Here is a 22,235-nt window from a genome sequence, read left to right as displayed (position 1 = left end):
ATGTTGTTGTTTCATTAGGCAATGTGGTTTTAACATTACTTGATGTGTATATGACTTAACGTAATGTAGTTGTTTCATTACATGATGTGGTTTTGTTGTTTCGTAATGATGATTTGCCAATTCTTTATATGGTTTTAACATTACGTAATGATGTTTTAAAATTTGACGATTTGACACTACATGATGTGTTTGTTTCAGTATTTGATGTGGTCCTTTCATTTTTTGATTTTTTGATGTGGTAACATTACGTGGTAGAGGTAAAACCACGTGACCATTTCGGAAAAACTAGTTCTATTTTTAGATCATAGATTTCCATGTTTTATGTGCCTTGGATGTGTGTGGCCATCCATCGAGTTGGAGTTTAAATTAAAGTTTCGATTTAAACTTATAATAAGAGTTTAAATTAAAGTTTCGAATTAAACTTGGAGTTTAGATTAAAGTTTCGAATTAAACTTTGAGTTAAGTCTTGGATTTATTTAAGTTATAATTCAAGCCATTATTAGAATAAAAGTTCTAGTAGCATTGAGTTTCGGGTTCAATTTCAAGATTGAGTCAAAGGTAGCGTTCGAGTTACAATAATGAATTCGACTCCAACTTTGAATTTGAGGAGCCTTTTGGGGTAGAGTTTGAGTTAGAGTCGAATATGAGTTTCCTTTAGATTAAGATTTCGAGTTTAAATTGGAGTTAACTAATATGAGTTCGTCACGGTATTTAAATTTTTCTATCGAAGATCAAGGGCTTTTGCTCGGGCTTCCGAAAAGAGGGCTGAGGGGTATTTGTACAAAACATAAACAATGTTACAGTTTACAAAACACAACATAGAAATTGAAATAAAGTTGGATGTGTAATGGTTGCCAATGAGATTACTATCTACTAATTTAAAAGTTTAAATGTCACAGTAATGGATGTAAGCAATCATAGGCAACCGTACAGCCTTCAACGCACCGTATAGTAAAAAAAGGCTACAAAGGCCACCACGTGAAAATGTGAAACAATTCAAATTTATAACAAAACAATCTACGAATCACAAATTTGACACACATGAAACAATGACAACCATTGAACCACAGGTTCTTCAAGTGTCTTGGGCAGGCACATACAGAAAATGCTCGTGGCGGAGTTTGACGTGTATGTGAGCGCTAAACCCTAACCTAAACTCGGACTGTAATGTAACAGCACAACATAAGAAAATGTGGAAAAAGTTCCAATAGGCTGAAATCAATAGATCGGTATTACTGGGTAATATAAATCCATTGGTGATGATCTCGCGTGCTCCAGAAGGTTAAGCAGATTCTGCTCAACGTGTGGTAGCCGTCGTGTTATTCGTGAAAGTATAAACCCAGCGATTTGGTTTTATTTGGTAGTTCCCGTTCGAGGAAAATATGATGGGGTTGTGGTACGAAAACTGGAACATATCCGTCGTCACTTGTGAAACAGATAATTTTTGTCTCATTGGCAATCATACCACATTTTCTTATTTCTATATAGGTTTTTTTTGCATTAAATATTACCGAATTAGACTGTTTTGGTATGATAAATTTGAAGAACTCGATTGATTTGTATAAAACTTGTATAGGAGTTATTCTTCAAGATCAAGATAAAGCATCTACAGAAAAACATTTCTTTTTCTAATTTTGTATTTACCGATAAATGTACAAATAAAATTTACCGATAAGTGTACAAATAAATGTACAGTCAACATTACGCTTTTACACTGACAGCAGCAATATCAGGCGAGACGACAATTCCGTGGAATCTTTCATGAATTATTATATATACTGCTTCCATTTGAGAACTAAGAAAGAAAAAAAAAAAAACGGCAGGACCAAATTGTTTAGGGATATCCCCCGTATGGCCGAAAGACTGTAAATTGTTTAGTACTTTTTTCTTATTTTTGTCTGCCGTTCCCCTTTTTCATACCGAATAACTCTGAACAACAAGTCGAACTTTAATTTGAACTTGAACTCAATTGATGGCGAAACTCATTCAAAGGACATTAAACAAACGACATAGTGAAATCGGTTTAAAAATAGAACTAGTTTTTTCCGAAATGGTCACGTGGTTTTGCCTCCACCACGTAATGTGATAACCACATCAAAGAATTAAAGGACCACATCAAATACTGAAAAAAAAACATCATGTAGTATCGAATCGTCAAAATTATATTAAATATTTGTATATAACAGTTACATGTATATATAATTTTCATCCATTTGTATATCATTCTATTCTACTATTCTAATAATAGTGCAGTGCAAGTGCATGGTGGACACTCTTCTGTAATAATTCGATTTTTCTAATAGATTGGATTTGAGTAGGCATTCATATTTTCCCGCAAAACGTTCTTGTGATATTCTTCCACATGCGTTAACACAATTTTTACTTACGTGTGCATAGGTATAAATGATTTTTTACTTATATATATATTTCTAACGACAAAACATTTTCATATTATTGATTTATGTTCAAAAAAAATATTTTTGTGAGTATTCATTGAAGAAATGAATTTATAACAAGCGATAAGGAATGTTATTTTGCACTCGATGATGTCCGCGTATTTATAGATCGGCTACCTATCAAAAACGAAAGTTACGTAAGTAGAAATCTCTGTGGCAACAATATATCGGAATGCCTTCACGGTCATCGCGATGTAAAAATATATATACATGTCATGATCGGAGAGAGCCAGTACAAAGAGGTATAACTCCATTTGTTTACCTTAACTTGTTTTTTCCTGTCTAATCTGGAAAAGTTTATTTAGGTACAGACTGAAAACTGTATTAAAATCTAAATCTTAAAATTGAGAATGGAAATGGGGAATATGTCAAAGAGTCAACAACCCGACCAAAGAGCAGATAACAGCCGAATGCCACCAATGGGTCTTCAACGCAGCGAGAAAATCCCGCACCCGGAGGTGGTCCTCAGCTGGCCTCTAAATAAAAATGTGTACTAGTTCAGTGAAAATGGACGTCATACTAAACTCCAAAACATATAAATGACCTAAAATTAAAAAACACACAACACTAACAAAGGCCAGAGGCTCCTGACTTGGGACAGGCCCAAAAATGCGGCGGGGTTAAACATGTTTTGTGAGATCTCAACCCTCCCCTTTACCTCTAGCCAATGTAGAATAAAGAAACACATAGCAATACGCACAGTAAAACTCAATTTAAAAGAAGTCCGAGTCCGATGTCAGAATAGGTAACAAAAGAAACTAAGCAAAATGACAATGATACATAAATTAACAAAGGATTACTATAGCAGTTACTGACATGCCAGCTCCAGACCTCAATTAAACTGATTGAAAGATTATGTCTTCATCATATGAAAATCAAGTACAATCCCTCCCGTTAGGGGTTTAGTATCATACCATCATAAAATATATGAGAAGAACATAGTAACCCGTATCATGCCAATAACTGGTTTTAGAATAAATGTGTTTATTTCCGATGCAAAGACCCTATGAGTGAATCAATATTAATACCAAAATATGCAATCCTTAATGACCTGATAACAGTATTGTAACTATATCCCTTCCGAATAAGTCTGTTTTCATTTGTCATGTCTTCAGTCTTCATTTGTCATGATCCAGATGAAGAGATTTCATAAATTTAAGTTTCTCAGATTTGAAAACTTTTGAAATAAATGTTGTAAGAATTCTAATCTTGGTGAGTCATATAGAGGGCACTCTAAAACAAAATGCAGTTCATTTTCTATCAAGTTAAGTGAACACAGCCTTTCACATGTTTCACATCTGGACAGAAGTCCTCGTTCTTGTCTCCCAGTTTCTATTCTCAAACTATGGTTACTCAGTCTAAATTTTGTTAAAGTTCTTTTGCTGTTAAAATTTTTCATACTTAAGCATCTTTCATAATTGAAAGCAAATTTGAATTTGTAATATGTGCTGAGTTTTCCAGTATCTTTAGAATAACTATTTCTTATGTCTAGCCATGTCTTAAAAAAGTTCTTCTGGAGACATTTCTTCAAATGCAATTTAAATTTATTTTCACTAAGTTTTTTGCTGATAGATAGGTTAATATCCAGTTTTTCACTGTAAAACAGTACTCTAGTTTATACCAGTACAAAAATATTTGTTTTAACAAGTCTAAATATAATGGGCATCTCCCAAGTTCTTAAAGGACTGCTATGATTGTACAGAATTTAGTAACACACAGAATGTGTTTACAGAATTTTAAGTTAAGCTTTTCCATTCCCCAATCTTTAAAAATATCAAATAGAGAAAGACTTTATCTTTTTTGAGTAATGTTAATTACTCCACAGTTCTCACAACCATACAACCGATAATGGTGATTCAACAGGAAAAACGTACCGATCGAGCTTTATCAAGTACGTCCTTGATTTAAGAAATATATGTTTAAGTACATCCGTTCTAACGGATATAGATGTCATTGTATAACTGAATGCTTGACGGTCTGGATGTGGTTTACAGAATGGTAAATCATAGGCAAGATGAGCAGATTTAAGGGGAAACAAAATTAAAGAATCGGGGAAAAAAATCGCAATCAAAATAAAGAATAGATAATAATAGGATGCTGAAATATAACAATAGAGAAAAATAATCTAAAAAATTAAAGAATAAAAAAGAATTAAGGACACCCCCTTAATCCAGACCCTCATGTTTGACTCAATATGTTTCACTGACAAAGGGAAATTCATGTAGGTTTGCATTTATAATTTGGTTATTTATAATTATTGATTTTTATTCAGAACATAAAACATTAGTACATGCATTGAACAAAACAACAATAATACGAAAAAGATAATAATAAAAAGTTATTTAAAATGATTAATAAAATAAGCAGATACACTATATACGAGGGGGTGGGTAAGGGAAGATGGGAATGCGGGGGCGGGAAGCGGTAGTCAGGAGGGCGGCAACCGAAAGAAGAGGAGGAGTAAAAACATAGGGATATTCTGGGAGTTATTTTGGACCTATTTTCGTCTTTGAGTAAGGGGAGGGAAGAGGGAATCAACCCTTTTAATGGCCAGTTGCTGTTAAATTGCATATCCCAAATCTCCATTTATGCACACAAGCAAATAACAACCCCTTTAATTTACATACACAATTGTATACTTGTTATAAAAACTCCTTATAAGATTGCGAATACTCTGGGGCTTTTTCCGACGCCTATGTGAGCAATATACCCCTTCCCCAAAAAGGGCACCTTTGCTAATCGTCTGTGAGTCGTTTTGTCTCTTTGTGAACTTTGTGAAAAGGTGCGTTTTTCATCAGTTGTACCTGTACATCATGTCCTACTCAAAACAACAAAAACACACCCATCCCCGAAGACCCAAGTGCAAATTAACATGAATCCAAAATCATAATGATTTTAAGCAACGCGTTACGGGGACATAGAAATACTGGGCGTCCGTCCTTTCGTCCGTCCGTTTGTCCGTCTGGTCTTGTTAGAGCTCTCACGTGTACAATTCTTGCCAGATTTTTATAAGACTTATTAAAAAATTAGAGTTATATCAGCATTTTTGCTGACAAGTTTGAAAATCAGTGTCGATTAATTATTTTTAAAAGAGTTAAATGTGTATGTCCTTGGAAATATTAATTCTATGGGAAATTGCATTGTAAGCGCTCTCAAGTGAACAATTTTTGTCAGACCTTTATAAAGTTTATATCAAAGGATTATATATCAGCATTGCCTCGGATAATTTCAAAAATCAGTGCCGATCAAATATTTTTAAAAGAGTTATGCCCCTTGGAAATTTTAATTATATCGGTAATTGCATGGCATTTGCTTGCTCTCAAGCCTGCATTTCACTATTAAAATTTAACCAACAAACACAAATTTTCTTTAGTTATAATGCCCATGGACAGATAAAATATGTGCAACGTGGGAGCACTGGAACTCTGTTCTTTTAATCAGTTTGTTTTTAGCCGTTTGACCGTTTGAATAAAATAGGTTAATGAAAATATTTTTCTATAAATTGTTTGCGTTAAGGGCATACGATACAGTTTTGATCCCACGGTGAATTTTTGACGAAAATTTGCAAACAATTAAGCTATTTTTTACCTAGTCTATTCAGGTATTTAAAAAAAATATATCTTCATGTGCTACTTTTCGAGATAAATGGGGTCGAAATTTAAGACATTAACTAGAAATTTCGGTTTTTTGAACATTTCTATCCTTTAGAAAGACGTATTTAACTTTTTTTGTTTTACAAGATAAACGCAAGCGGATTTTTGCAAAATCATGTTGAATATCTTCTCTATGTAAGTGTGATTTGAATTTGTAAAATAATTCTTTGGAAATTATTCATTTATATCTCATTTTCATGATTTTATTCAAAGAACGGCATTTTTTTGCTGTATATTTATCTAATTTAAAAAAAAATCATCGGTGATTTGTTCATAAAAATTGGCACACATAATCTTCATACATAATCAATTCAAATGTCATTTTAAAAGGAGGGGTCCATGAACTCGTTTATAGGTTAAATCGTCTGAATGATAAAAATCAGTAGAAAATGCATCTTTTCAGTGAGAGGTTTAGCTAGCTATAAAACCAGGTTCAATCCACCATTTTCTACTTAAGAAAATGCCTGTACCAAGTCAGGAATATGACAGTTGTTATCCAATCTTCGTTTGATGTGATTGAACTTTTGATTTTGCCATTTGATTGGGGACTTTCCTTTTTGAATTTTCCTCGGAGTTCAGTATTTTTGTGATTTTACTTTTTTCCAGATATATCACAGTTTGACGTCGTGAAAAAATAAAATTTTACGTTAGCAACGTCATTACCTCCCCTGTAACTGTTTCGTATGCCCTTAAGGTCAAGGAACAGTAAATGGGCTATGTCACAGAATTTGCTAAAATTTTGCATACAACCCTGGCTCGTTGAACTTTTACTGGAAATCGAGAAAAATAATGCATTTATCTCTTTTATTATCTGAAATATTACTGATTGAACTCTTTCAAAATAGATGGATGTTTGTATAGAAAGCACATAAAATCGGCGAAAAACCTTCTTAAATTTGTCTTCAAATCATCAAATCTCTAACTTTTAATTGTGTTTGTATTTGTGAGACAAAAGTTGTTATGGATTTAAACATCAGTCAACTACTTTTGCTTATATTTGTAGTAATATGTTAATTATATGTAAAGATTTAATATGTTAATTACCATAGATATCCATGACTTTAATCCATCCGTCTACCAAATTGGAACGAAGAAACGAAATATGTTTCAAAATGGAAATAAAGAAACTATTTGTTTTCTCATTTCGTCAATTAACAATTAACTAGTCAGTCACAACCTGGTTTCAATTTAAGGCTGTAACCAGAAAAAAATGGTTTGCATATATAAATTACTGTAACTGAAAATAGCTGATTTCGAGGATTGATAGATGAGTTATATGAAAATAGTTCCCTAATTTCTTCAAGCGGCAATATGAATTCCTGATTGAAAGAGAACAAAATAGATCCGTGAGTAAACAAACAAAAAGTACCCGCACAATTGCGATTATCTTCCCTTATACATCCATCATCACACCATACAACTCAAATATCTAGGTGTCGCGGTTCTATAAAAGATCTCTCTTCTTTTTAATAAAACATTCTTTTTTAAAAAGTTGTTCAATGTTGTCTTTTTGATATTTAATATGTTTCTATAATTCACCAACAAGTTAAGATGTAATTCAAAAAGTATTCGATTTTTATGCACCTTAGGGGCATTAGCTGTCAAATTCATGTTCACCTATTTGACTCAAATTCTCATATTTGATTTAAAACATACTAAAACGTATATCCAAATTACACTGTGTCTAAACTACCCCGGCGAAAAATGTTTGGACTCGATAGTATCTAATGTCCGGCACGGTGACGGACAATCAACACACAGAGAAAAGGTAAAATTTCTGTTTATTTATTTGTTTTTTAATGACATTGAAGAATAAACATACACATATAACTATTTTCGATTGTGTGATGTAATATTTTCTACAACCGATCTAGATTAATGGAGAAATAAGTAAAAAGGCACATGAAAATGGTGAATTGAGTGAACCTTGCTACGAATTTGTTTAATTTCTTTTTAAATTGTGCACATTTTACGGAAAGAAAAGTACGGAAAGAAAGATATTAACACAGAGATTGCATGGCTAGTCACTATGAGCACCTCAATATTTGCATTTCTGTGCATGGAACGAAAGAAATGGGTCATGTCAAAATGGAAGGACCCTGTTTCGTCAATGTTGTTTATTACTTAAGGACTCGGTTTTGTCTCAGTATAGGACCCGGTTTTGTTTTGTTTTGAAACCACAAATTTATGAAAAGCTACGTTAACACAGATCTGAACATTGCCCATCGGAAGAAATTAAATATGTATGTCAAAAAGATGTTATAAAGATGTTATTGCAATACAAACATGTCGTGTTAAAATATATTTCAAACGGGAACTTTTCAAAATAGGGAGTAGACATTTTTGAATGCTATACGTATACCTTATTGAACTTATCTTCGAACTAAATTTAAATGGAAATAAATACTTTATAGCATGTACTTACATTAATTCCTTATGATATAAAAAAGAAGATGTGATGTGATTGCCAATGAGACAGCTCTTCACAAGAGACCAAATGACACAGAAATTAACAACTATAGGTCACCGTACGGCCTTCAACAATGAGCAAAGCCCATACCGCATAGTCAGCTATAAAAGGCCCCGAATTGACATTTGTAAAACAATTCAAACGAGGAAACTAACGGTTTAAATTATGTACAAAAAAATGAACGAAAAACAAATATATAACACAGCAACAAACGACAACCACTAAATTACAGGGTCCTGACTTAGGACAGGTACATATATACGGAATATGGCGGGGGTAAACATATTAGCGGGATCCCAACCCTCCCCCTTACCTGGGAAATTGATGTAACAGTACAAAATAAGAACGAACTATAAAAATCAGTTGAACAAGGCTTAACTCATCAGATGGATACAAATAGAAATACATCTCACAAATGTTTGTTTATTTTCTATACTACTGTAATGATGTAAAAATAAGAAGATGTGGAATGATTGTGTTACCATATCAATTTATCAAAAGAATAAGGATAGTATGCTTTACTATACTATACGCTATGTTTACAATATATTTACTCATTCCTCCATCCATTGACGGACAGTGAGAGAAAAAGCTCCGTTTTGAAGGCCGTACTTTGACATTTTTATTTATTTCCATTTAAATTTAGTTCGAAGATAAGTTCAATAAGGTATACGTATATAGCATTCAATGGTTTACTTTTACAAATTGTGACTTGGATGGAGAGTTGTCTCATTGGCACTCATACCACATCTTCTTATATTTTTAGAACGTTTTGGATATCTCAAATCAAAATGATTGTCTTTCGAACGTGTATTTTATGTCCGCTTCAAAATACACATGTTCTAAACTTCCCTATTAGAAACGAAATAATTATATCATGCCATGCTCTACGATCATTTTAACATGGGTAGGTAGGCATTACATTTGTCAATATTTTATACCTTGCTAACGCTTGGTTTAAAAATTTTAACAAATATAATGCCTACCTAAGTATGTTAAAATGAGCATTGAGCATGGCATGAAAGAATTATTTCTTTTTATAAAAAAAAGTTGGGTTGCAATATTATAACGTCCAATATCTTCGTCTTCGTCTTCGTCTTCGTAGAACAACCTAAGTGGCAATTTAGCCCATGAAAAATGACAATTAGACAGCTTTCCATCAGAGACCAAATGACGTAAAGATAACAAATATAGAACTCCGTATGGCATCCAACAATGAGAAACACCCATACGGCATAGCAAGCTAAAAAAGGCCCCGAAATAAAAACTGTGAAAAAAAACTAATGTGAAAACTAACGACCTGATTTATGTACAAAATAAAAAACGAAAAACAAATACATGTATGATATACAGCAACAAAAGACAACCACCGATTTACATGCTCCTGGATTTGGTACTGGCAAATACAGAATTGCGGGGTTGAACGTGTAAGCGCCCCCTCCCCCTCACCCCCCCCCCCCCAAAAAAAAACAAACAAGAAAAAACTGGTATAACAGCACAACATATGAAAAAAAATTCAGTGAGTTGAAAAAGGCTTAACTCATTTGATTACAGAGCCCCTATAGTAAATATGCGATTGGCGGCTGTCTCTGTTTTTTCGTCTTTTATTAAATTTTATGATGGTATACGATATAGTTACATTATATCAGTGGCGGATCCAGGGGGTAGAGGGAGTACGCCGACCCCCCCCCCCCCCCCCCCCCCCTTTTTTGGTGGCTAGAAATAATTATTTTATCATGTTTTTTACGATTTATATATGATTTTATTAGCATAAAATCGTTAAAAAAAGTTCCCCTTGCTACGCTCGGCGGTATAAAATCCGTTTATGTATACGCCCCTTTCAAAAATCATGGCCTCGGTCCGCCCTTGCATATTGACAATTTTAAACTTGACCAACGTGCTTAAATTGTAGAACATTTGTCAATGAACGATAATCATTATACAATGAAGAGACAAACCTATATATAATAGTTGTACTACTAGTATATAGGGCAGTTGTTAAGAACTCGATACTAGTGCATTAAAGAATTTGTTAATGTTAAAAAAAAGAAGAAGAAAAAAGAGATAAAACAACGTTTATTTATAAAATTACTAATCAAATAATCATCATTGCAATTTCCGGGTGACCTGAGACTATTATACTAACTTATACTTAGTATCATTGTAACAAGGAGGGGTAAACAGATTTTAACGCACTATTATTGTGATCCTTTGCGCCGCATGGAAATTCCTTTTCTTGGGCGATTCTGCATGCATATACATTTTTCTTATTCTCTTGCTTTATAATGAACGTTTAGTTTCAGAATATTTATTTTCAAACGATCATACTGTCTCTCCCTTTAAGTAGAGAACATTAAGAAAACCATCTTGTTGTCCCAGAAAATCACATATCAAATGTGCGTCCTTAAGTTTTGAAGGCCGTACACTATTTAAGTTTGAACACTTAAATTTACACATAAAAAAATCTAATTGCGTTACAAAACCTTCATTTCTTTTTTCCATTTTTTTATATAAAAAACAAAATTGAAATTTGCTTTGTTCTAATATAGCAGGAATTCAAGTGTTTACGGATTCAAAAAGGTTATAAGTTATCCTCTGAAAGAAAATGTTTTTCAACGATCCCTCAAATTGCTGTTGAACGCCATATTTTAATTTTTGTCTTGCGATTATGCATTATTTTCTATGACAAAACCGGGTCTGCTTTGTGAAATTTAAGGACAAAACCGGGTCGTACACATTGACAAAGCCGGGTGCTTCAATTTTGACACGACCCACTTCTTTCATTCCATGCACAGACATGCAAATTTTGAGGTGTTCATAGTGACAAGTCTTGAAATCACCGAGTTAATATCTTTCTTTTCGTACCTTTCTTTCCGTACAATGTGCTCAATTTAAAGAGAAAGTAAACAAATTCGAGGCAGGGTTCACTCAATTCACCATTTTGATGTGCCTTTTTACTTATTTCTCCATAAATCTAGAACGGTTGTAGAAAATATTACATCACGCTATCGAAAATAGTTATATGTGTATGTATTTTCTTCAATATCATTTAAACAACATATAAATAAACAGAATTTCTACATTTCTCTGTCTGTTGGTTGTCCGTCACCGTACCGGACATTAGATACTATTGAGTCCAAACATTTTTCGCCGGGGTTGTTTAGACACAGTGAATTATAAAAAAGTCTAAAATAAACAATTTACAATGCATGGGTTCGATAATATACATCAGCATTTCGTGTGTATTTTAGTCTAGACGCCATCTAATTAATTATCGAGGTGACCTCCAAAGACTACCGACGGTCATATAACCCGATACAAACAAAATTATAGATAAAAATAGAAAGCGAACTCGTGCAATTAGATTTTTCTAGGTCTGTTTGATTTCATTTTATAGGTTAAAATTAAAATATGTTAATCACCGTTTTTACCTGTATAAGAATGAGTTTTGGTGGATCGAATCTGTCAATCAAATGATTTAATCCTTGTTTCACTTTCAATGTTGACATTCGTTTCCTTTTAATAACTGAACACGCTTAATTCATGCGTAACCCATCTCTAGCTAAAGGGTTAAATTAAAGGTCACATATATATCTTTATCATAAACCAAAATCCATGGTACAGAGATATTATAAACATTAATAATATAACATATAGTCAGAATTAATACAAATGTATGATCTACAACTAGAAAAAAGAAATTCCAGCTTATATAAAAACACATTATGTATGTATACAATATGATATAAAAGATATTAAACAATGTTTCCCCTAAGAGTCCAGCTGTTTATTAATCAGTCTGATAATTTTGCACAAATGGTTCAGCATACTGATGTTTCTAGTATTCATTAAATCATGAAATTTCAATATGTTTGGTCTATTTAGATAATAAGGTTTCAAAAATTTTTCTCTTTCATAATTAAATTTCGAACATTTAAAAATATAGTGGAATTCATCCCCAATATCTCCTGAATTGCATAGTTTACAATATCGATTTTCTCTTGGTACATTTTTCCACCTTCCAGTTTCGATAGGAAGTTTATGACTGAAGATCCTGAATCTACAAAAAGTTATAATATTTTTATCATCTAGGATCTTAAAATAGTTTTCCATTTCAGCATTGTCTTTGAATAGACGATAATTAATAGCTTTTGGTGATTCTATTAAGATTGAGTGCCAATTTTGATTAAATTGGTCTACAACACTAACTTTAACATTATGATATAACCATGTATTACTAACAAAGTACTGTGCATTCCAAACATATGACAATCCACAACTATCTAGAATAGATTTGATATTATTAAGCCATGGAATATTTATCCCATACTTTTTATATGCATAATTATACAAAATAACAGGAAGTTTTTCTTGCTTTCCTAACATAAGTTTCGACCAGTAAATTAAAACCCGCAATTTGATATTAATTTCCAAAGGATATCTTCCAAGTTCTCCATAGATCATGAAATCTGGCGTTGACTTCTTTACATTTAACAAAATTTTACAGAATTTAAGGTGGACCCTTTCAATAACAGAATTATTGCCGACTCCCCAAACTTCACATCCGTACAAAAGAATAGGCTTGACAATTTTTATCAAAAAGATCGAGTTGGCATTCTAAAGATAAATTATGTTTTCGACATTTGCGGATAACATCGTACATGGCGTGGATGACTTTTTCTGTTTGCGCCTTTTTTGCTTTCGAAAAACTTCCTGTTCTAGAAAAAATAACACCAAGGTACGTAAACTCATTTACAATTTCTAAAGCAGTATTATTAGGTCTTTCCACTTTTCTGTGGAAAGACCTAATGTATTTGTTCTGATTATTAGGTCTTTCCACTTTTCTGTGGAAAGACCTATTGTATTTGTTCTGATTATTAGGTCTTTCCACTTTTCTGTGGAAAGACCTATTGTATTTGTTCTGATTATTATTATTATTATTATTATTATTATTATTATTTTTTTTTTTTTCTTCCGCCAAATTTTGTTCTTGCGATAAATATTTGTTTCGCAATATGTCGCTTAGATATTTCTCATATTGTATCGTATAGTTTATGCGCTTTTAAATTTCACCCTGCTAAGCCGGACAATTATCTTTGTAAGAGTTATCTCCCTATTCACTGTTTATCAAGTGTGTGCATCTTCTTCGTAACAAAAAAAGATATCCGACAAAATTCTTTTTCTAAATTGTTCGTTACATCCTCAGGAATTTTTGGCTAATTTGGATCGAAGCGATTCGATGAAATTTTATAGGAGTTATCTACCTTTATGAAATAAATTTGTCGTTATGTTTTTGTTACTCATAAACTGTAAGCCGTATAAACCTATAGTCTTTTTATTTGAGGTCCTTGGATCCTTACTTCGAAAATGAGGTCAAGGTCAAAGGTCAAGGTCATGTTCTGAATTTTGTCTTTTGCTTGTTTTTGCATTTTCTCCGATATTTTTAATGTTATATATTAAAGAACAAGTGCAAAATGTTTGTTATATTGTGATGAAGATATGAAACATTTGGTCTGAGACAATCCAGCGACATCTTATTGGAGTTACTGCCCCTGAAATGTTTTATTTTAAGGTAAATTGACTATTACTTCATATTGGTACATGATAAAGCCATAAGATCTTTTGCAAAATGTTGGGTGACATATGACCTTGAAAAATGTCAACCGGAAGTGACCTTGAGTAAACCAGAAGTAGTCATTTTTGCACTTATTTCATGTAGAAGTACATAGAAACCATATATTTTTTGAATGGTCATACATTAATCTATCATTTGAGACTGGAAGTGATATTTTATAAATCGGAAATAGCATATTATCTCCTTTATTACAGGCATAAGTATAAATAAACCATATATTTTTGGAATCAGTGTAAATAAAGCTATCATATGAGACCGAAAGTGACATTTTCTAAACCGGAAGTAGCCAATTATCTCCCTTTTTACAGGCAAAAGTATATATAAACCATATATTTTTGGAATCAGAGTAAAAAAATCTATCATTTGAGACCAGAAGTGACATTTTTTAAACCGGAAGTAGCCAATTATCTCCCTTTTTACAGGCAAAAGTATATATAAACCATATATTTTTGGAATCCGTGTAAATAAAGCTATCATATGAGACCAGAAGTGACATTTTCTAAACCGGAAGTTGACAATTATCTCCCTTTTTACAGGCAAAAGTATATATAAACCATATATTTTTGGAATCAGTGTAAATAAAGCTATCACATGAGACCGAAAGTGACATTTTCTTAACCGGATGTTGACAATTATCTCCCTTATTTCAAGCAAAAGTCTATAGAAACCATGTTTATTGAATCAGTATGAAGAAACCTATGATTGGACGCCAATAGTAGCTTTGAGTAAACCAGAATTATCTTCTCATCAATTATTTAGAAAATTGATGTGGAAAGACCTTCAATTGTTCTTTGAACAATTGGTTTTTAATTATTATTTTTTTTTTTTTTTTTTTACTTCCGCCAAATTTTGTTCTTGCGATAAATGTTTGTTTCGCAATATGTCGCTTAGATATTTCTCATATAGTATCGTATAGTTTATGCGCTTTTAAATTTCACCCTGCTAAGCCGAACCATTTTCTTTGCAAGAGTTATCTCCCTATTCACTGCTTATCATCTGTGTGCATCTCCTTCGTAACAAAAAAAGATATCGACAAAATTTATCAACCAAGGTCCACCATCCTCCACCTCTAGCCCCCCCCCCCCCTTTTTTTTCTTCTACTTTGAGGAATCCCATTTCGCCTTGAAGTTCAGTCCTGTACAATTGACTGTAAAAATGCAATCCTTCTGATGTAAAAACTTCTTAAATAGAAATTCATTCCTGCAAAAATCGGCTCCAATTCATGTTCCCGTTAGACGCGGTCCGCTTGATTGAGAAATAAAATTCCATGACGTAGAAAAATCGTAAATATTGCTGAAATCCTACAATCAATTTTTTTAATCATGCATTAAAATGCAAATCTGTGCTCCCGTAAACATGTGTACGTAAGATGCATGCATGATCCGTCATCAATGACCTGTAAATAATAAAACCAATCTCCGATCAATACACATGTGCTCTGTTCAACGGTCTCCCCTGAAAAGAAATTAACTCCAGACATATATATTCGAGGGTCACGTGACTTCACAACACCATCTCGCGCGCGGACCTAAATTTAGAATAAAACATTCCATATCCAAATAAGGAAAATAAAACTTCCAAGATAAAATTTACTCCGTTTTCCTACAAATTCAATCAAAATGCATACACAACAAATAGATGAAAAATGGAGGTCCGAGGTAACATAGAAACTAGAGAAAATTTATAAACGAATGATGCTAGGATCAATTTTTATGAGGACATCTCAGGCGTCCGTTTGGCTGTGTGGGATGTATAAGGTACGCAGTCACGTTCGGTTAGAATATAGGCGTTATTTAAGTTAGCTGCGTCGCACAGAAAAAGTGCCATGCATGCAATCAATCAATCAATCAATCAATCAATCAATCAATCAATCAATCAATCAATCAATCAATCAATCGACCGACCGACCGACCGACCGACCAACCAACCAACCAACCAACCAACCAACCAAGCAAAAAACCAATTTATCATGTTTCGGAGGGGAAAGACCGTTTAACAATTGTTTTTAAAACAATTGATTTATATTTATATTTGAATTCTATATTTGATAACGGTCTACTTTTTGAAAAATTTACAATTTTGCTTTTATTTACATTAACCTTCAATTTCCAGAGTTCACAATAGTTATACAAAGAGTCAAGCTGCTTTTGTAAGTCATTTTTTGACTCTGCCAGTAGAGCTGTGTCATCTGCGTACAGAATCAGAAACAACTTTAAATAATAGTCTAGCTCAGTTTCTATATCATCGGATACTGTTTTTAACCCTTCTACATCTTGGTCTTGTAAAAAATGTTCAAGATCGTTTATATACAGAGAAAATAATAAAGGTGAGAGACTTTCGCCTTGACGTAAGGAAAATACTCTGAAAATACACTACCATTAAAAATTCTAGATTTAATGTTACTATACACATTTACAATGGTATACATTTTTCCACTGATAAAGTTCTCCAGAAGTTTTTGCCATAAACCAGATCGCCAGACTGTGTCAAAGGCTTTTGCGAAGTCTATAAAAGCACAAAAAAGGTTTTTCTTTCACATCTTCAATAGTTCTATATGGAAAGTCTTGAATTCAGAACTGAAGTAAATAGCTTTCCCATGCAGCTAAGAATTGTGATAGGTCTATAATTTTCTGGTTTTTTTGTATCACCTTTATTTTTATAGAAAGGAATAATGTTACCAACTAACCATGCTTCTGGAATTTTGCCTGATTAGAATCGAAAACAATATTAAAAAAACTGAACATAAATAGGCATAAAAATATGGCATGTACTTTTAATATATTCGTTAATAATTTTGTCATCTCCACATGCCTTTCCATTTTTTAAATCTTTAATACAAGTAAATATTTCTTTTTCTGTTATGATACTATTAAGAATTTCATTGAACTGGTTTGGTACTTGCGAAACAGGGATATCGTCGACTGATACCGATGAATTCCTGTCTTTAAAGAAATCAAAGAGAACATCGATGGAAATGTTTGGTGTACGTTTTTCCTTTTTTTCATTTAATATTTTCCAGAACTCCTTAGAGTTGCTGTTTTTTAAATTTTGCATCTTTTTTCTAAAAGTCTTTCTATATTCTTGTATAGAAAAATCCATCTGCTTTTTATACTTTCTCTCTGCATCTTTCATTTGAACTTGTTTAGCTGTCGTTTTGTTGTTTTTATATCGTCTTTTTGCAATTCGTAAGCACTTTCTATGCTCCCAGCATTTTTTGTCGAACCATGGTTTGCTTTCCTTTGTATTCTTTTTAACCTTCGTGTTATAAGTAATGGTGCCTAGAACCTTTTCTTCTGATTCCAAAAGTATTTCGTTTATATGTTCGGACAAAGAGGAACGAAAGATACCAGAGGGACAGTCAAACTCATAGATCGAATACAAACTTACAACGCCATGTCCAAAAATAAAAAGACAAACAGACAAATAATAAAACAGATGACACAACATATTTACAGAATTTTGCGACATAACACTTGAATGCAAAAGCATTAATTCATTTTCTAATTCTGCAATCTTATTTCCATCAATGTTTTCAATGAACTCTTGTTTTTTTTCATTATCCCATTTTTTTTAACTTAATGTTTTCAATGCCAGTTTTTACATCAATGTTTGCAACTTCAATTACATCAGAATTGTGCTCAATTTCAAAGTTTAACAAAAGTGTCAGTGGACAATGTACATCTGAGTAAAGAGACGAAAAAGTATCTACATTCATATTTACAACATGATTTAACAATTCAAATGAACAAATAAAATAATCAACAACACTAGAATTTCTTCATGTAAATATTCCCTCTTTATCACCATTCACTCTACCATTCAAAATGAATAAATTGTTATTTCTACAAATATCAAGTAAAGCGTTTCCATAAGAGTTTTTCGATATATCTTTACTTTTTCTTATACTTAGCATATTTAACTCTTGTAAAGTATTTGAGTAATCATAGCATAAATCTGAATCACTAATTATATCATGTTTGCTGTTTACAATATTTGAAAAATCGATATCTGAAGCAGTTCTTCTATTGAAATCTCCGACAAGCAGAATATATCTATGGTTAACAGAAAGTTTCAACAACTCTTGTTCTAGTTCATTTAATGCATCGGTTATTTTGTACAGCGAATTTTCAGGGGGGATGTACACGTTTCCAATCAGAACGTCTTCATCAGTCTGTAGGAAATCTGCAGATATCTTAGCCCATAGCACTAAGATACTCGTTGTTTCAATAATATGAATATATTTAGATATTTCATTTTTATACCCAAAAGCTATGCCACCTGATTTTACTCTAGAGTGTGACTTTCGATTTTTAAATTTGAAAGAATATTCTGGTATGTTGATATTATCAAAATTATCAGTTTTTGTTTCAGACAAACATATAATATCATTGTCACTAATCAATTTGATAAATTCAGGATACTGCGATTTTCTCACTAAACCACAACAGTTAAGGTTTAACATTTTAATATCTTTCAGAAAAGCATTTGTGTTTCGAAAAACGCCTGAAGTAATATATTGATTACTATCTATTTTGTTGGCATTTACAACAACTGACTCTCTCTGAGGGTGCTAACCGTGTCTTGGCGTCGTTGTACTTTTGCGTTTTTGTACGGGTTTTTTATCTGGAGTATGCGACATTTTTGTGTAAGTCTATGTGTTCGTAAGTATTTCGTCTTCAACATAGCGTTGTTCATTGTATATTTCCCCATCGACATACAAGATGTCCCTCACTAACTTGACCTGGCAACCTTCAGCTCGTTTTTTCTTCATTAGCGGATAAAGACTCTTTCTAGCCTGCTCAATTTCGTCCGGGAATTGTTTGTTGACTCCGAACGATTTACCTTTCAGGCGGTAGGTATTTGATAGTACCCTTGCAAGATCTTTATAGAAGATAGATCTGACTACGATTGGTCGTGAATACGGATTCAATGAGATTGAATTATTCACTTGCCAGTGAATAATTCATCACCGATGTTTGTTAGCTCATTTTGACAAAATTGAACCAAATTGGCCCCTTTAAGCGAATCATTATTTCACTTTCATTAACAATTGAACGAACAAAATCAAAATTTATTTTTTTTTATATCTCGTAGCCAATGCCCCTTTAATTAACTAACACAACAACAAAAAATATTATCATTGGTCAATCTTGATCTGGAAAATTGCACATACCATTTATTGATTTTTTTCTATAGTATTACAATGTATCAGTTCAATTGTCATATTAAAACCTCGTCGATGATTTTCAACGGACCTTAATAGACATTCTGTTTAAAACCCGAATTAAGCGGGCGTATAAAATTTCCAAGTTGCATTTTGGCTTTTCCGCATATAACCCAACACATTTTACTGCAGGAAAGAAATGCATGCTCATAGTTTAAGGTTTTCCGTCGAATAATTAAAGGCATTGTTAACATAGACATTTGACAGTATTTCCCCCTGAAAAATAACCTTGTAACTGCTACTCGCCCAAAAGGAGTATCATTCAAACATATTATTTTAAATAGTGCAAACAGTCATAGTTGTACGAAATGTTAACGATGTGTATTTTCATGAAGCTAATTATTAATACAATAACTGCTGTCAATAATTAAACATTTGGAAAGTGTTAAAGTTCAATACTTAAATATTTCCCAGTTCTAATGCACCATTATTATAGTAGGCGAATTGTTTATTTTTGTGAAACATTGTTTTTTAATTTATTTCCGCCATTATGGATTTTCAAGTACAAATAGCAAAGCATTGCGTTATTGTTATTGGGACGTTTATATTTAAAAAAAAAAAAAAAACATAATTCGAACACTCAACAGGCTGATAACATGGCAGGTAACAATAACTTTAAATTATGCAAATTCTTACACATAATGTGATACTATTATTATTTCACTTGCTAGTCTTTGTTTCATATAGACATTTGTCATGAAAAAAGGGTATTCATATCAGCAAAACTGATACATAATAGTAAGATACGATAACAATTAAAATACGAACGTGAATGTATTTTAATGTTATTCACTGAAAAGAATTTAATTTACTAAGGGAAAGCATGGCAACTTCCTACGTTTTCCTCATATGCGCAACGCAACAGTAAGATTTGGGAAAATCGTTTGACATGCGCAGACTGTCATAGACTTCTTATTTTTAAAAGTACACATGCGTAAAGTGGATGTTTGGCAATTACATGAGCATCTGTTACGGAACTCGTTTTATTCATGATTACTGCATTCATTAATGCCATACAATAAGTTTTGGCCAATTGACCGTTCCGTCATAACAGGGTTCCAATTTAAGGCTGTAATCAAGAATACTGTGTTTGCATAATTACATAAATGACTGGAAATATGTACGATACATGTATATAAATAACGGCCTAATTTATAACAAAACAATTTACGAAAAAGAAATATGACAGACATGCACCAACGACAACCACTGAACTACAGGCTTCTGACTGTGGACAGACACAGAAAGAATGTGGCGGGGTTAAACATGTTTGTGAGCGCTCAACACTCCCCCTAAGCCTGGACAGTGGTGTAACAGCACAACAAAAGAACAAACTTATAAAAATCAGTTGAAAAAGGCTTAACTCATCAAATCGATACAAAGCAGAAAAACATCAAACGATAAACACAGACCGGACGTGGCAGGGTATTTATCCATCCCTCATCCCTAATTAAAAAAAAGACACTAAGTACAGATCTGAGAGTACTCTCAGTTACTGACAGCTAGTTAAAAGGCAATAACAACTAATAAAAAAAATCATGTATCTAAGACTAAAATATCAATCAGTACATATCCAACATCCAATGGATTTATTGTAAAGACGTCATTAACAGTCAGAGAAAAACATGACCTTGTGCAATGCCAAAATATTGGTATCGACAAATTGTAGTACCGTGAAAGTGCATATGTGTATAACCATACTATTTAGTATGGTTTTAATTTACTGATAACAGAATCAATATTTATACCAATAAAACAATATTCAAAGATATAATTACAGTGTTGAATTGGTAACCTTTTAGTATAAGTTTATTCGAAGGATTGATACGTTTACCCGGGTCGTATATAAATTTTCGGGCTCGATAAACAACATCACCGTAAAACTTAGGATGTACTATTCCGTCTGAATTTTTTACAGGTACAGCCAAGCTTGCAAACAAAATCTTTGTATCTATGGAAGAATTTGGTAAAGGTTTTAAGTAATTTGTGGTAATCAAATCCTTGACTTAATAATTTACCAGTAATACAGATTACGCTCATTGAAATCCAAAACGTCACTACAGACACTGGCATAGCGAACGATTTGGGATATATAAACACCGTAAGACGGTGCCAAAGGAACACCACCTTCCAAATAAGGAAAATTAACAATAGGGAAAGAAAAATCATCCCTTTTCTTGTATCATTTTGTGTAGAAAAAAGTAAAATCACAAAAATACTGAACTCCGAGGAAAATTCAATCGGAAAGTCCCTAATCACATGGCAAAATCAAATGACAAAACACATCAAACGAATGGACAACAACTGTCATATTCCTGACTTAGTACAGGCATTTTCAAATGTAGAAAATGGTGGATTGAACCTGGTTTTATAGCGCTAAACCTCTCACTTGTACGACAGTCTCATCAAATTCCGTTATATTTACAACGATGCGTGAACAAAACAGACATAATAAATAAAATAGTCAAAATATGGGTACAGTAGAGTGTAGAGTTTCTGGGGTCAAACTAAAAAGTCTAAATCTAGGAAAGGACACTTATTGCTGTTGATATTTGATTTATGTAAGGTAAGTTACTTTGGGTAAATATCGGCAGTGTATATAGAGAATTCTTGATTATTTAGCGAAATTATATCATCGAGATAACTGTAAGTGTTGTTGAATTTATCAGTTAAATGGAATTGAGACGGGTCTTTACTGAGTTTGGCCATAATCTGTGATTCATAACAGTTCAGGAATGGGCGCAAATAAAATGACAGAAGCTATTTCAAAATGAATTAAAAGAGATGTGGCGAATAC

The sequence above is a fragment of the Mytilus californianus genome, unplaced genomic scaffold (genome assembly GCF_021869535.1).
Source record: "Mytilus californianus isolate M0D057914Y unplaced genomic scaffold, xbMytCali1.0.p SCAF_11, whole genome shotgun sequence".
Lineage (NCBI taxonomy): Eukaryota > Metazoa > Mollusca > Bivalvia > Mytilida > Mytilidae > Mytilus > Mytilus californianus.
The sequence above is the reverse complement of the archived record's forward strand: the minus strand, read 5'-3'. Positions refer to the sequence as shown.